General features: G+C 41.1%; 1 protein-coding gene across 3 annotated transcripts in view; it reads left to right on the forward strand.

Annotated features, from left to right (window-relative positions):
- ASXL1 (ASXL transcriptional regulator 1) overlaps positions 1 to 12878 on the forward strand; it is an 81358-nt gene that overhangs the window by 45807 nt on the left and 22673 nt on the right. The window lies entirely within an intron of this gene.

Genomic DNA, 12878 nt, shown 5'->3' on the forward strand with positions numbered 1-12878 from the left:
GTTTCTGCAGCCATGGATCAAAGAGTCGTTTTGACTTTGTGCTGTAACTATTTAAGAAGTACCTTTCATAAGGCCGTAGATGCCATAGAGAGTGTGATTTCTCTGATAGATCTGGACAAAGTAAATTGAAAACCTTCTGGAAAGGATTCACCATTCCAGATGTCATTAAGAACATTTGTGATTCATGGGAAGGTATCAGATTACCAACATTAACAGGAGGTTTGAAGAAGATAGTTCCAACCCTCATGAATGACCTTGAAGGATTCAAGACTTTAGTGGAGGAAGAACCTGCAGATGTGGTAGAAATAGCAAGAGAACTAGAATTAGAAGCGGAGCCTAAATTGCTATAATCTCATGATAAACTTAACAGATGAGGGTTTGCGTCTTATGGATGAGTGGTTTCTTGAGATGGAGTCTACTCCTTGAAAATATGCTGTGAAGATTGTTGAGATGACAACAAAGGATTTAGAATATTACATAAACAATCTATAAAACAGTGACAGTGTTTTAGAGGATTGACATTGGTTTTGAAAGAAGTTCTGCATGCTATAAAATAGCATTACCTGCTGTGGGGAACTTGTTCATGAAAGGAAGAATCATTTGATACGGCCAACTTAATTGTCTTAAGTTGCGATGGCCCCACAGTCTTCAGCAACTACTGTCCTGACCAGTCAGTAGCCATCAGCATCAAGGTAAGACCCTCCACTAGCAAAAAGATTAGGACTCACTTGAAGGCTCAGATGATGGATTAGTGTATGTTAGCAATAAAGTTTTTTAAAATTACAGTATGTACTTTTTTTGACATATGCTATGGCACAGTTTAATAGACTACAGTGTAGCGTAAATGTAATTTATATGTGTTGGAAAACCAAAAACTTAGTTTGACTTGCTTTTTGTGATAATTACTTTATTGTGGTGGGAACTGAACCACAGTATCTTCACAGTTTACTTATAATAACTTTTTGTATCTTCAGTAGTTCTACCATGTTTCACTTTGGGGTTTGCTTCTATTTATTTTCATGTCATTATGGGCCGAGTTCTTCTAATTCTTAGCATTCCTAATAATTTCTTATTGGATGACAGGCATTGTGAATTTTGGGGTTCTGAATATTTTTGTATTAATCTTAGTTGTTTTTTTGTTTTTGTTTTTTTTTTTGTCTTTTGTCTTTTAGGGCCACACTCGTGGCACATGGAGGTTCCCAGGCCTGGGGGTCTAATTGGAACAATAGCTGCTGGCCTGCACCACAGCAACAGCAACATGGTATCTGAGCTGCGTCTGCGACCTATATCACAGCTTACGACATAGTAGAATCTCATAAGGCCTAAATTAATTTGCATTTCCCTAAGGATTAGTTAATGTTGAATATCTTCCCATGTACTTATATTCCATTTGAATATTTTTTGGTGTATTTTTTTATGTTCAAGTCTTTTGCCCAACTTTTTTTTTTTGTCTTTTAGGGCTGAACCCATGGCTTATGGAGGTTTCCAAGCTAGGGATCTAATTGGGGCTGTTGCTGCCATCCTCAGCCACAGCAATGCCAGATCCGAGCCGTGTCTGCAGCCTTCACCACAGCTCATGGCAACGCTGGATCCTTAACCCACTGGGCAAGGCCAGAGATCGAACCCGCAACCTCATGGTTCCTAGTTGGATTTGTTTCTGCTGTGCCAAGATGGGAACTCCTTGTCTAACTTCTAATTGGAATATTTTCTTATTATTGCATGTAAAATGTTCTAGATTGAAATTATTTATTGAATATATGATTTGCAAATATTTTTTCCCAGTGTGTGGCTTATCTTTTCATTTTGTAGGAGTGGAGTATCTTTTACACAGAAAAAGTTTTAAATCTTTTTTATTTTTTAATTTTTTGCTTTTTGGAGCCACATGTGTAGCATATGGAGGTTCCCAGGCTAGGGGTCGAATTGGAGCTGCAACTGCTGGCCTATGCCATGGCCATAGCAATGCAGAATCCAAGCCTCATCCGTGATTTACACCACAGCTCACGGCAGTGCTGTATCCCCGACCCACTGAGCGAGGCCAGGGGTCAAACCCGAATTCTCATGGATACCAGTCAGATTGTTTCCACTGCGCCACAATGGGAACTCCAATTTTAAATCTTGAGGAAATTGTTAGGTGTTTTTTTTTTTTTTTGGTCTCATAAGGGCCGTAGCCATGGTATATGGAGGTTCCCAGGTAGGGGTCAAACCAAAGCTGTAGCCGTTGGCCTGTGCCACAGCCACAGCAATGCCAGATCAGAACCTCGTCTGCAAGCTACACCACAGCTCCTGACAACACCAAATCCTTAGCCCACTGAGCAAGGCCAGGGATCGTACCTTCGTCCTCCTGGATACTGCTCAGATCCATTTCCACTGAGCTACAGTGGGAACTCCACTATATTTAATTTATAGTTTTTTGTTTTTTTGTTTTTTGTTTTGGTGTTTGTGTGCATCATGTTGAGAACTTTTTGTCTAACTCTACATGGTACATAATTTTTCTCCTATGTTGTCTTCTGAATGTTTTATATTTTACATATAGGTCTATGATTTCTTTTGAGTTAATTTTTTAAGTGTAAGGTTATATGAAGGAGCTTTTTTTTTCGCCTTTGAGAATGGCCAGTTATTCTAACACAATTTGTTTGTAAAGGCTATCCTTTCTCTATTAAATTTCTTTTACACCTCTGTAAAAAAAAAAAAAAAAAAAATCAGTTGGCCATATTTTGTAAAAGGTTCTGCTTCTGATCTCGTCCTCTGTTATCTTGATTACCATTGTATAGCTGTATGATAAGTTGTGAAATTAGGTGATGTGATTCCTCCAGCTTTATTCTTTTTCAAAATTGTTTTACCTATTCTAGTATCTTTGCCTTTCCATGTAGAACTGCCTTAAATAATACCTACGAAATTTTTTGTTAAGATTTAATTAATTTACTTATTTATTAATTTATACTTTTTTAGGACCGCACTCATGGCGTATGGAGATTCCCAGGCTAGGGGTCTAATCAGAGCTACAGCTGGCAGCCTATGCCACAGCCACAGCAACGTGTGATCCGAGCCACGTCTGAGACCTACACCACAGTTCATGGCAACTCCAGATCCTTAACCCACTGAGCAAGGCCAGGGATCAAATCCGAATCCTCATGGATCCTAGTTGGAATTGTTAATCTCTGGGCCATGAAGGCAACTTCCTTTGTTAAGATTTTAGTAGTAAATATATTAACCTAATAGATTGGGGAGAATTGACATCTTAGCTATATTGAGTCTTCCAGTCTGTGGATGGTATCACTTTTCATTTACTTAGATTTTTGATATATTTTTAAATTTAATTTTTATTTTATATTGGAGTATGATTGATTTACAGTATTGTGTTTCAGGTGTACAGCAAAATGATTCAGTTATACATATACTTATATCCATTCTTTTTCCGATTCTTTTCCTGTGCAGGATATTACAGAATATTGAGTAGAGTTCCTTGTGCTATACAGACGGTCCTTGCTGGTTATCTGTTTTATATATGGTAGTATGTATATGTTAATCCCAAAGTCCTCATTTATCCCTCCTCCCCTTCCCCCTTGGTAGTCATAAATTTGTTTTCTGTGTATTTAGGTCTGTTTCTGTTTTGTAAATAAGTTCGTCTGTATTTTTTTTTTTCTTTTTATGGCTACATCTGTGACATATGGAAGTTCCTGAGGTAGGGGTCAAATTGGAGCTGCAGCGGTTGCTTGTATCACAGCCACAGCAACACCAGATCTGAACTGCATCTGCACTTACGCTGCAGCTGTGGCTATGCCAGTTCTTTAACTGACTGAGTGAGGCCAGGAATCAGACCCAGTCTCACAGAGACAACGTTGAGTTCTTAACCCACTGACCCACAACTGGAGGGCTGATCTCCATTTTTTTTTTTTTAAACTCCACATATAAGCAATATCATACATTTGTCTTCTTTGTCTGGCTTTCTTCACTTAGTATGATAATTTCTAGGTTCATCCTTATTGCTGCAAATGGCATTGTTTCATTCATTTTTTATGGCTGAGTAATACTCCATCGTAAGGGGTGTGTGTGTGTATGGGTGTATCACATCTTCTTTATCCACTTATCTGTTGATGGACATTTAGGTTGCTTTTAGGTCTAGGCTATTGTAAATAGTGCTGCAGTGAACATTGGGGTGCGTGTATCTTTTTGAATTTGTTGGAAGCTTTCTTTTTCTTCACACCCTTTACAGCATTTATTATTTGTAGTCTTTTTGTTGATGGCCATTCTGACCTGAGTGAGGTGATAACTTATTGTAGTTTTTTTGATTTGCATTTCTCTAACAGTTATTGATGTTAAGCATTTTTTCGTGTACCTTTTGGCCATCTGTATGTCTTCTTTGGAGAAATGTCTATTGAGATATTCTGCATGCACCTGCAGTGGCATCGCTGGATCCTTTGACCCACTGCACCAGGCCTGAATAGTAACCTGAGCCGCTGCAGTCGGATTGTTAACCCATTGTGCCACAGTGGGAACTCTTAGTTGGGGTCTTTTGTGTTTCCATACAAGTTAGAAAATTTTTTGCTCTAATTCTCTGAAAAATGCTATCGGTAATTTGATAGGGATTGCACTGAATCTGTAGATTAACTTTGAGTAATACAGTCATTTAGACAATATTGATTCTTTCAGTCCAAGACCATAATATTATCTTTCCATTTATTTTGTGTCATCTTTAGTTTCTTTTATCAGTGCCTTATAGTTTTCAGAGAACAGGTCTTTTGCCTCTTTATTTAGTAGGTTTATTCCTAGGTATTATATTCTTTTTGGTGCGGTGGTACATAGGATTGTTTCATTAGTTTCTCTTTCTGATCTATCATTGTTAGTGTATAGATATGCAACAGATTTCTGTGTATTAATTTTGTATCCTGCAACTTTACCAAATTAATTGATTAGCATTAGTCCTAGTAGTTTTCTAGTAACATCTTTAGGATTTTCTATGTATGGTATGTCGGCTGCAGACGGCGACAGTTTTACTTCTCTTCCAGTTTGGATTCCTTTTAGTTTTTCTTCTCTGATGCTAGGACTTCCAAAACTATGTTGAATAAAAGTGACAAGAGTGGACATCCTTGTCTTGTTCCTGGTCTTAGAGAAAATGCTTTTAGCTTTTCACCATTGAGTATGATGTTGGCTGTGGGTTTGTCATATATGGTCTTTATTATGTTGAGGTAGTTTCCCTCTGTGCTCACTTTCTGGAAAGTTTTTATTATAAATGGGTTTTGAATTTTGTCAGAAGCTTTTTCTGCATCTGTTGAGATGATAACATGGTTTTTATTCTTCACTTTGTTAACATGGTGTATCACATTGATTGGTTTGTGGATATTGGAAAATTCTTGCATCCGTGAGATAGATCCCACTTGATCATGGTTTGTGATCCTTTTAATGTATTATTGGATTCAGTCTGCAAGTATTTTGTTGAGGGTTTTGTTTTTTGGCTTTTTTTTTAGGGTTTTACCTGCAGCATATGGCAGTTCCCAAGCTAGGGATTGAATCGGAGCTGCAGCTGCCAGTCACAGCCACAGCAGCACAGGATCTGAGCCGCAACTGTGACCTACACCACAGCTCATGGCAATGCTGGATCTTTAACCCACTGGGCAAGGCCCACTGAGCAAGGCCAGGCAGAGATCAAACCCACATCCTCATGGATACTAATTGGACAGCTGGTTCATAACCTGCTGAGACACAGTGGGAACTCCCTTTTTGAGGATTTTTGCATCTATGTTCATCAGTGATATTAACCACGTTATTTTTCTTTTCTTCTTTTTTTTTTTTTTTTGGTATCTTTGTCTGATTGTGGTATCAGGGTAATGGTGGCCTCATGGAATGAGTTTGAGCATGTTGCTTCCTCTGCAGTTTTATGGCATCATTTTCCAAGGATAGGTATTAACTCTTCTCTTTGCCTTGGCAACACCAGATCCAAGCCACATCTGTGAACTATGCCTCAGGCTTGTGGCAACGCCAGATCATTAACCCACTGAACAAGGCCAAGGATCAACCCTGCATTCTTATGGATACTAGTCGGGTTCTTGACTTGCTGAGCTACCACGAAAACTCCTAACTCTTCTCTAAATGTTTAGTAGAATCTGATCTTTGTTGAAAGTCATACCTGTTGGAAGGTTTCTTTTTCTCTGGTCCTGCACCTTCATTGGAAGTTCTTATTTATTTATTTTTATTTTTGTCTTGTTAGGACAATGGCCTATGGAAGTTCTTTAAAATAAAGACTTGTTTCAAGAGGCAAAGAAGGACACTACATAATGATCAAGGGGTTTAATAGAAAAAGATATAGCAATTGTAAACATACATGTACCAACATAGAAGCACCTCAGTATATAAGGCAAATGCTAACAACCATTGAAGGAATAGTCAACAGTAACAATAATAATTGAGTATTTTATTTTATTTTATTTTATTTATTTATTTATTTATTTTTGTCTTTTTGCTATTTCTTGGGCCGCTCCCGTGGCATATGGAGGTTTCCAGGCTAGGGGTTGAATCGGAGCCGTAGCCACCGGCCTGCACCAGAGCCACAGCAACGCAAGATCTGAGCCGCGTCTGCAGCCTACACCACAGCTCACGGCAACGCCGGCTCGTTAACCCACTGAGCAAGAGCAGGGACCGAACCCGCAACCTCATGGTTCCTAGTCGGATTCGTTAACCACTGCGCCACGACGGGAACTCCAATAATTGAGTATTTTAATACAGTGCTTACATCAATGGACAGATCATCCAGACAGAAAATCAATAAGGAAACACAGGCCTTAAATGACACATTAGACTAGATGGACTTAATTGATGTTTTTAGAACATTTCTTCCCAAAGCAGCAGAATACCCATTATTCTCAAGTGCACATGGAGCATTCTCCAGGATAGACCACATGTGGGCCACAAATGCTGGTGCTTTTAATGTCCCAGAGACCTCTGAGACTGTCTTCATTTCTTTTCATTTATTTTTCTTTGTTCTGCAGCAGTGGTTTCCATTGATCTGTCTTCCAGTCTGCTTATTCATTCTTTGGTCTCCTCAGATATTCTGCTATTGATTCCTTTGAGTGTATTTTTTATTTCAGTTACTGTATTGTTCATCTCTTTTTGTTTTTTAAACCTTCTAGCTCTTTGTTAAACATTCTTATATCTTCCCAGTCTGTAGCTCCATTCTTTTTCCAAGATCTTGAATCATCTTTACTTATTCTGAATTCTTTTTCAAGTAGGTTGCCTATCTCCACTACAATTAGTTGTTTTTCTGGGGTTTTATTGTGTTCCTTTGTCTGGAACATATTCCTCTACCCTCTCATTTTCCTAACTTTCTGTATTTGTGGTCTCTGTCCCACAGACTGCAGGATCATAGTTCCTCTTGCTTCTGGTGTCTGTCCACTTGTGGGTGAGGTTGGTCTAGGGGCTTGTGCAGGCTTCCTGTGGAGGGAATGTTGCCTGTCCACTGGTGAGTGGAGCTGGGTATTGCCCATCTGGTAGGCAGGGCTGTGTTCAGGGTTGTGTTTAGAGGTGGCTGTGGGTTCAGGAGGACTTTCAGGAGCCTGTCTGCTGATGGTTGGGGCTGTGTTCCCATTCTGTTGGTTGTTTGGCCTGAGTCATACCAGCATTCAAGCCTGCAGGCTGTTGGGTAGGGCCATGTCTCTGCACCAAAATGGCCACCTCCAGGAGCTCTCACACTGAGTATTCGTTGGGTCCTCTACCACCAGTGTCCTTGCCCCCACAGTGAGCCACAGTTGACCCCTACCTCCCCAGGAGACCCTCCAAGACCTGCAGGTAGGTCTAGACTAGTCTCCTATGGAGTCACTGCTTGCCGAGTGTTTCCGCTAGTTCTGTGGAGCTCCTGTGCTCAAGCCCTGGTGGCCTTAAAGCCAAATAGTCTGGTGGTTCCTCCTCCCAGTTCCAGACCCTCAGGCTGGGGAGCCTGCCATGGGGCCCAGAACTCTTCTGTGGGAGAACCTCTGTGATACAATTATTTTCCATTTTTTGGGTTGCCCACCCAGTGGGTATGGGATATGATTATATCATTGAAAGTGCCCCTCCTGCCGTCTCATGGCTTCTTTGTCTTTGGATGTGAATTATTTCTTTTGTCAATATTTGTCCAGCAGTTAGTTGTGGTTTTGGTATTTTCATGGTAGGAGTTGAGCTCAAGTCCTTTTATTCCACCGTCTTGTCTCCTCCCCCAAGCCTGGTAGTGGGAGCTGGCTGTGTATGCTGGTGTGGAGGGCTGGAGTGCCTCCACTGGAGAGCTGCTGCTGAGAGGTGTTTGGGGCAGCCAGGGGGGTGAGGGTGACTGACAGCCCCCTCCATACCATGCAGCTGCTGGCCTTGTTTTTGATATTTTCATCAGCATTCTTTGGTTTTTAGCATACAGAGTCTGTACATGTTTTATTAAATTTATACCTTAATATTTTAATTTCTGGAGAAGTTACTGTAAATGTTATTTTGGTTTCTAATTGTTGATTGTTAGTATATACAGTATTGAGGGGTTTTAGTTTTGTTTTTGCTTTTTTGGGGCCACACCTTTGGTATATGGAAATTCCCAGGCTAGGGGTTGAATCGGAGCTGTAGCTGCCAGCCATAGCCACAGCAATGTGGGATCTGAGCTGTATCTGTGACCTGTACCACAGCTCATGGTGACACTGGATCCCTGACCCACTAAGCAAGGCCAGGGATCGAACTGGCATCCTCATGGATACTAGTCTGCTTCGTTTCTGCTACGCCACAATCAGAACTCCCTTGTTTCGTTTCTTTTCTTTCTTTCTTTCTTCTTTTTTTTTTTTGGTTACCCATTGCATATGGAGTTCCCAGGCCAGGGATCAGATCCCAGCCCCAGTTGTGACCATGCCTCATCCTTAACCCACTGTGCCAGGCTAGGGATTGAACCTGTGTCCTGGCACTCCAGAAATGCTGCTGATCCCATTGTGCCACATTGGGAACTCCTGATACAAATATAGATGTGTGTGTGTGTGTGTGTGTATATATATATATATATATATTTTTTTTTTTTTTTCCTTTTTAGGGCCTCACCCACAGCATATGGAAGTTCCCAGGCTGGGGTCACATCGGAGCTGAAGCTGCTACCATATGACACAGCAATGCCATATCTGAGCCACGTCTTTGACTTGTACCACAGCTCATGCCAACGCCAGATCCTTAACCCATGGAGCGAGGCCAGAGATCAAACCTGAATCTTCATAGGTGGATACTAGTTGGGTTCATTATTGCTAATCCACCATGGAAGCTCCTTTTTTTTAAAATGTTCACCTCTATCTTGTGAACTTGATAAACTCACTTGTCCTAGGAGTTTCTCCTTTAGATTCCTTGGGATCTTTTATGTAGACTATCATGTCATCTGCGAATATGGTCAGTTTTATATATTTCTGTGTTTTGTTTCCTTTCTTGATTGATTTTTCTGATGGTCAGTGTGATATCCTTACTTTCTTCCCATCCTTGCCTTGTCTTAGTAGGAAAGTATTCAGTCTTTTACCATTAGTATGATAATTTAGCTCCAGATAGTTTATAGATGTTCTTTATCAAGTTGAGGATATTCTCTTTCTGTTCCTAGTTTACTGGAAGTTTCTTTTTTTTTATCACGAATATGTGTTGGATTTTGTCAAAAATTATTCTTCATTTTAGTAGATATATTTTTAATACATATCATTGTTTTATTTTTTTTTTTATTTTTTTTTTATTTTTTGGTCTTTTCTACGGCCTCACTCGTGGCATATGGAGGCTCCCAGGCTAGGGGTCTATAGGAGCTGTAACTGCCAGCCACAGCCACAGCCAAGAGGCATCTGAGCCTCGACTTCGACCTACACCACAGCTCACAGCAATGCCGGATTCTTAACCCACTGAGCGAGGCCAGGGATTGAACCCGAAACCTCATGGTTCCTAGTCAGATTCATTAACCACTGAGCCATGACCTAAACTCCAGTTTTAATTTGTTTTTTTGTCTTTTTGCCATTTCTTGGGCCGCTCCCGCGGCATATGGAGGTTCCCAGGCTAGGGGTCAAATCAGAGCTGTAGCTGCTGGCCTGCACCAGAACCACAGCAATGTGGGATCCGAGCCGTGTCTTCGACCTACACCACAGCTCACGGCACCGCTGGATCCTTAACCCACTGAGCAAGTCCAGGGATCGAACCCGCAACCGCATGGTTCTCGCGTGGTTCTCAGTCAGATTCGTTAACCACTGCGCTATGACGGGAACTCCTTTTTTTTTTTTTTGTCTGTATTTTTCTTGATAAATGGTGATGACTACCTTTTCATGTGATTTTCTGGCCATTTCTGTCATCTTATGTTAATTGTGTATTAAAGTGTTTTGAAGTTATATCAGGTCATTTTTAGCATCCAGGCTTCAGATTCCAAAAAGGTTTTGCTGGAGTTCCCATCATGGCTCAGCAGTAATGAGCAGGACTGGTGTCCATGATGATGTGGATTTGATCCCTGGCATTGCTGTGACCTGTGGTATAGGTCGCTGACATGGATTGCATCCCATGTTGCTGTGGTTGTGGTGTAGGCTGGCAGCTGCCTAGGAACTTCCCTATGCCACAGGTATAGCCCTAAAAAGCAAAAAAAAAAAAAAAAGGTTTTGCTAATTGTCCCTGTAATGTCCTTTAATGGCTAAAGGATCTAGTTCAGAATTACATGTTGTCTGTAGTTGCTGTAAGTCTTCAGTCTCCTTCATTCTAGAACAGACCTTCATTGTTTCCTTGACTTTGATGACCTTGACTCTTTGGAAGATTGTTTCATAAAATGTTCATTTTGGGTTTTCTTGTGATTTAATTTATGCATCTTTGCTAGGAATATCAGAGAAGGCTCAGGTGGCTCATTATTTCAACTTGTTCTGGTACTAATGATGTCTACTTATCACTTAGTTAAGGAGCAACTGCCAGACTTCATCATCATGAGACTCTGCCCCTTTTTTGTATCTTTTTTTTTTTTTTAGGATCACACCCTCAGCATATGGAGGTTCCAGGCTATAGGGCCAAACCGAAGCTGTAGCCGCTGGCCTACACCCCAGGCACAGCAACGTCAAATCCAGGCCATGTCTGCAGCCTACACCATAGCCCACAGCAACACCAGATCCTTAACGCACTGAGCGATGCCAGGGATTGAACCTACATCTTAATGGATACTAGTCAGATTAATTTCCGCTGAGCCATGATGGGAACTCCATTTTTCCCCCTTTTAATTATTTCGCAGGAGGAGCTTTGAAGCTCTTTGCTATTCCATTCTTCTAAATTTTTGTTTGTTTATATCTGTATGAAATCATAGTTTTCTGTTTTATTCAGTGGGTTATAATTTATTATTACATGTCCCTGATTTGTTAGTCATAATCTTATTATTCTGGCTTGTCTGTCCCTTTGACATATTCCCATCATTCTTGTAGTACTATCACCTTTCTGGCAAAAGATGATCTGGGCTCACTGTGTACTTTCCCTGCTTTAGCCCTTATTATTAGGATTTCTCCACAGAGCCCTGGTGCTTTTAATACGTAGCGATATTTAGAAGTCAAGATGTAGGTTCTAGATGTACATACTGTTGTTAGGGTGTTGTTGACCTCAGTTCTCCCAGCGGGAAGCAGCTAAGCAATATTTGAGTGTATATACATATACATGTATGTATGTGAATTTGAATGTATTTATATACATACATGCACTTAGATACATATAAGCACTTACGACTATATTTATGTCTAGCTTTATCTAAATATATTAAAAACTGGAGTACCCATTGTGGTTTAGTGGTAAGGAACCCTGCTAGTATCCATGAGGATGTGGGTTCTATCCCCGGCCTTGCTCAGTGGGAGCATTGCTATGGGCTGTGGCATAGGCCGGCAGCGACGGCTCTGATTCAGCTCTTACCCTGGGAGTGTCTGTATGCCACACGTGTGGCCCTAAAAAGCAAAATAAGTAAGTAAATAAATATATTTATTAAAAACTAAGTTTACTCTAATAACTTTTTTTTTTTTTTGTCTTTTTAGGGCTGTGCCCACGGCATATGGAGGTTCCCAGGCTAGGGGTCCACTCAGAGCTACAGCTGCTGGCCTACACCACAGCCACAGCAATGCCGGATCCGAGCCTCATCTGCGACCTACACCACAGCTCACAGCAGTGCCGGATCCTCCACCCACTGAGTGAGGCCAGGGATCAAACCCACAACCTCATGGTTCCTAGTCGGATTTATTCCTGTTGCGTCACAACAGGAACTCCAATAACAAATTTTAATGCAAGCCCAGAGGGTTCGTTGTACTTTTCTCCCTTTCAATTTCTGTTAACTTCCTTCTCCCGCAGTAATAAATCTGACTCCTAGTTTTCCTGTTACCTCTAATGATCTTCCCAATCTCTTATATAACTACTCTGCTCTCCCATCACTGTTGCTGCCCTTCCTTCGTGAACATGCCCTTTTGACCCCTCTTGAACTCCAGCACCCTCTGCGATGATGGCCCCCGTGGTTGAAGGCCTCATCTGCTCAAGCTCTGATGCCCCACTCCAGGCTGCTGCCTCATTTAATAGCCCTCCACACCTACCTTGGGCTTTGCTACCCTGCCCCTTGTCATTTCTTGTTTGAGAATTTTGCCCCTCATGAGCTCTGACTCCCACACCATGCTGGCCCCAGCTGTGGACACCTGTTCCCCACTCAGGCTCTGACATTCTACTCGAAGCCACTGGGGCTCCTCTCCCCACCTTTCTTGTATACACACGTAATGGAAAAACACACTAGTTTGGGGGAAGAAGCTAGCAGCCCTCCCCCCTCCTCTTTTTTTTTTAAGTAGTATTTTTTAGATATAGTCTTTTTGGTTTCATTTATAGAGGTTTTTTTAATGTACTCTGGATACAAGTCCTTTGTCAGATGTATGTATTGCAAATAT

Source organism: Sus scrofa, chromosome 17 (genome assembly GCF_054392235.1).
Source record: "Sus scrofa isolate SSC_HxYL_T2T_F1_AM1 chromosome 17, Sscrofa_HxYL_maternal_Yorkshire_Landrace_v2.0, whole genome shotgun sequence".
Taxonomy (NCBI): Eukaryota; Metazoa; Chordata; class Mammalia; order Artiodactyla; family Suidae; genus Sus; species Sus scrofa.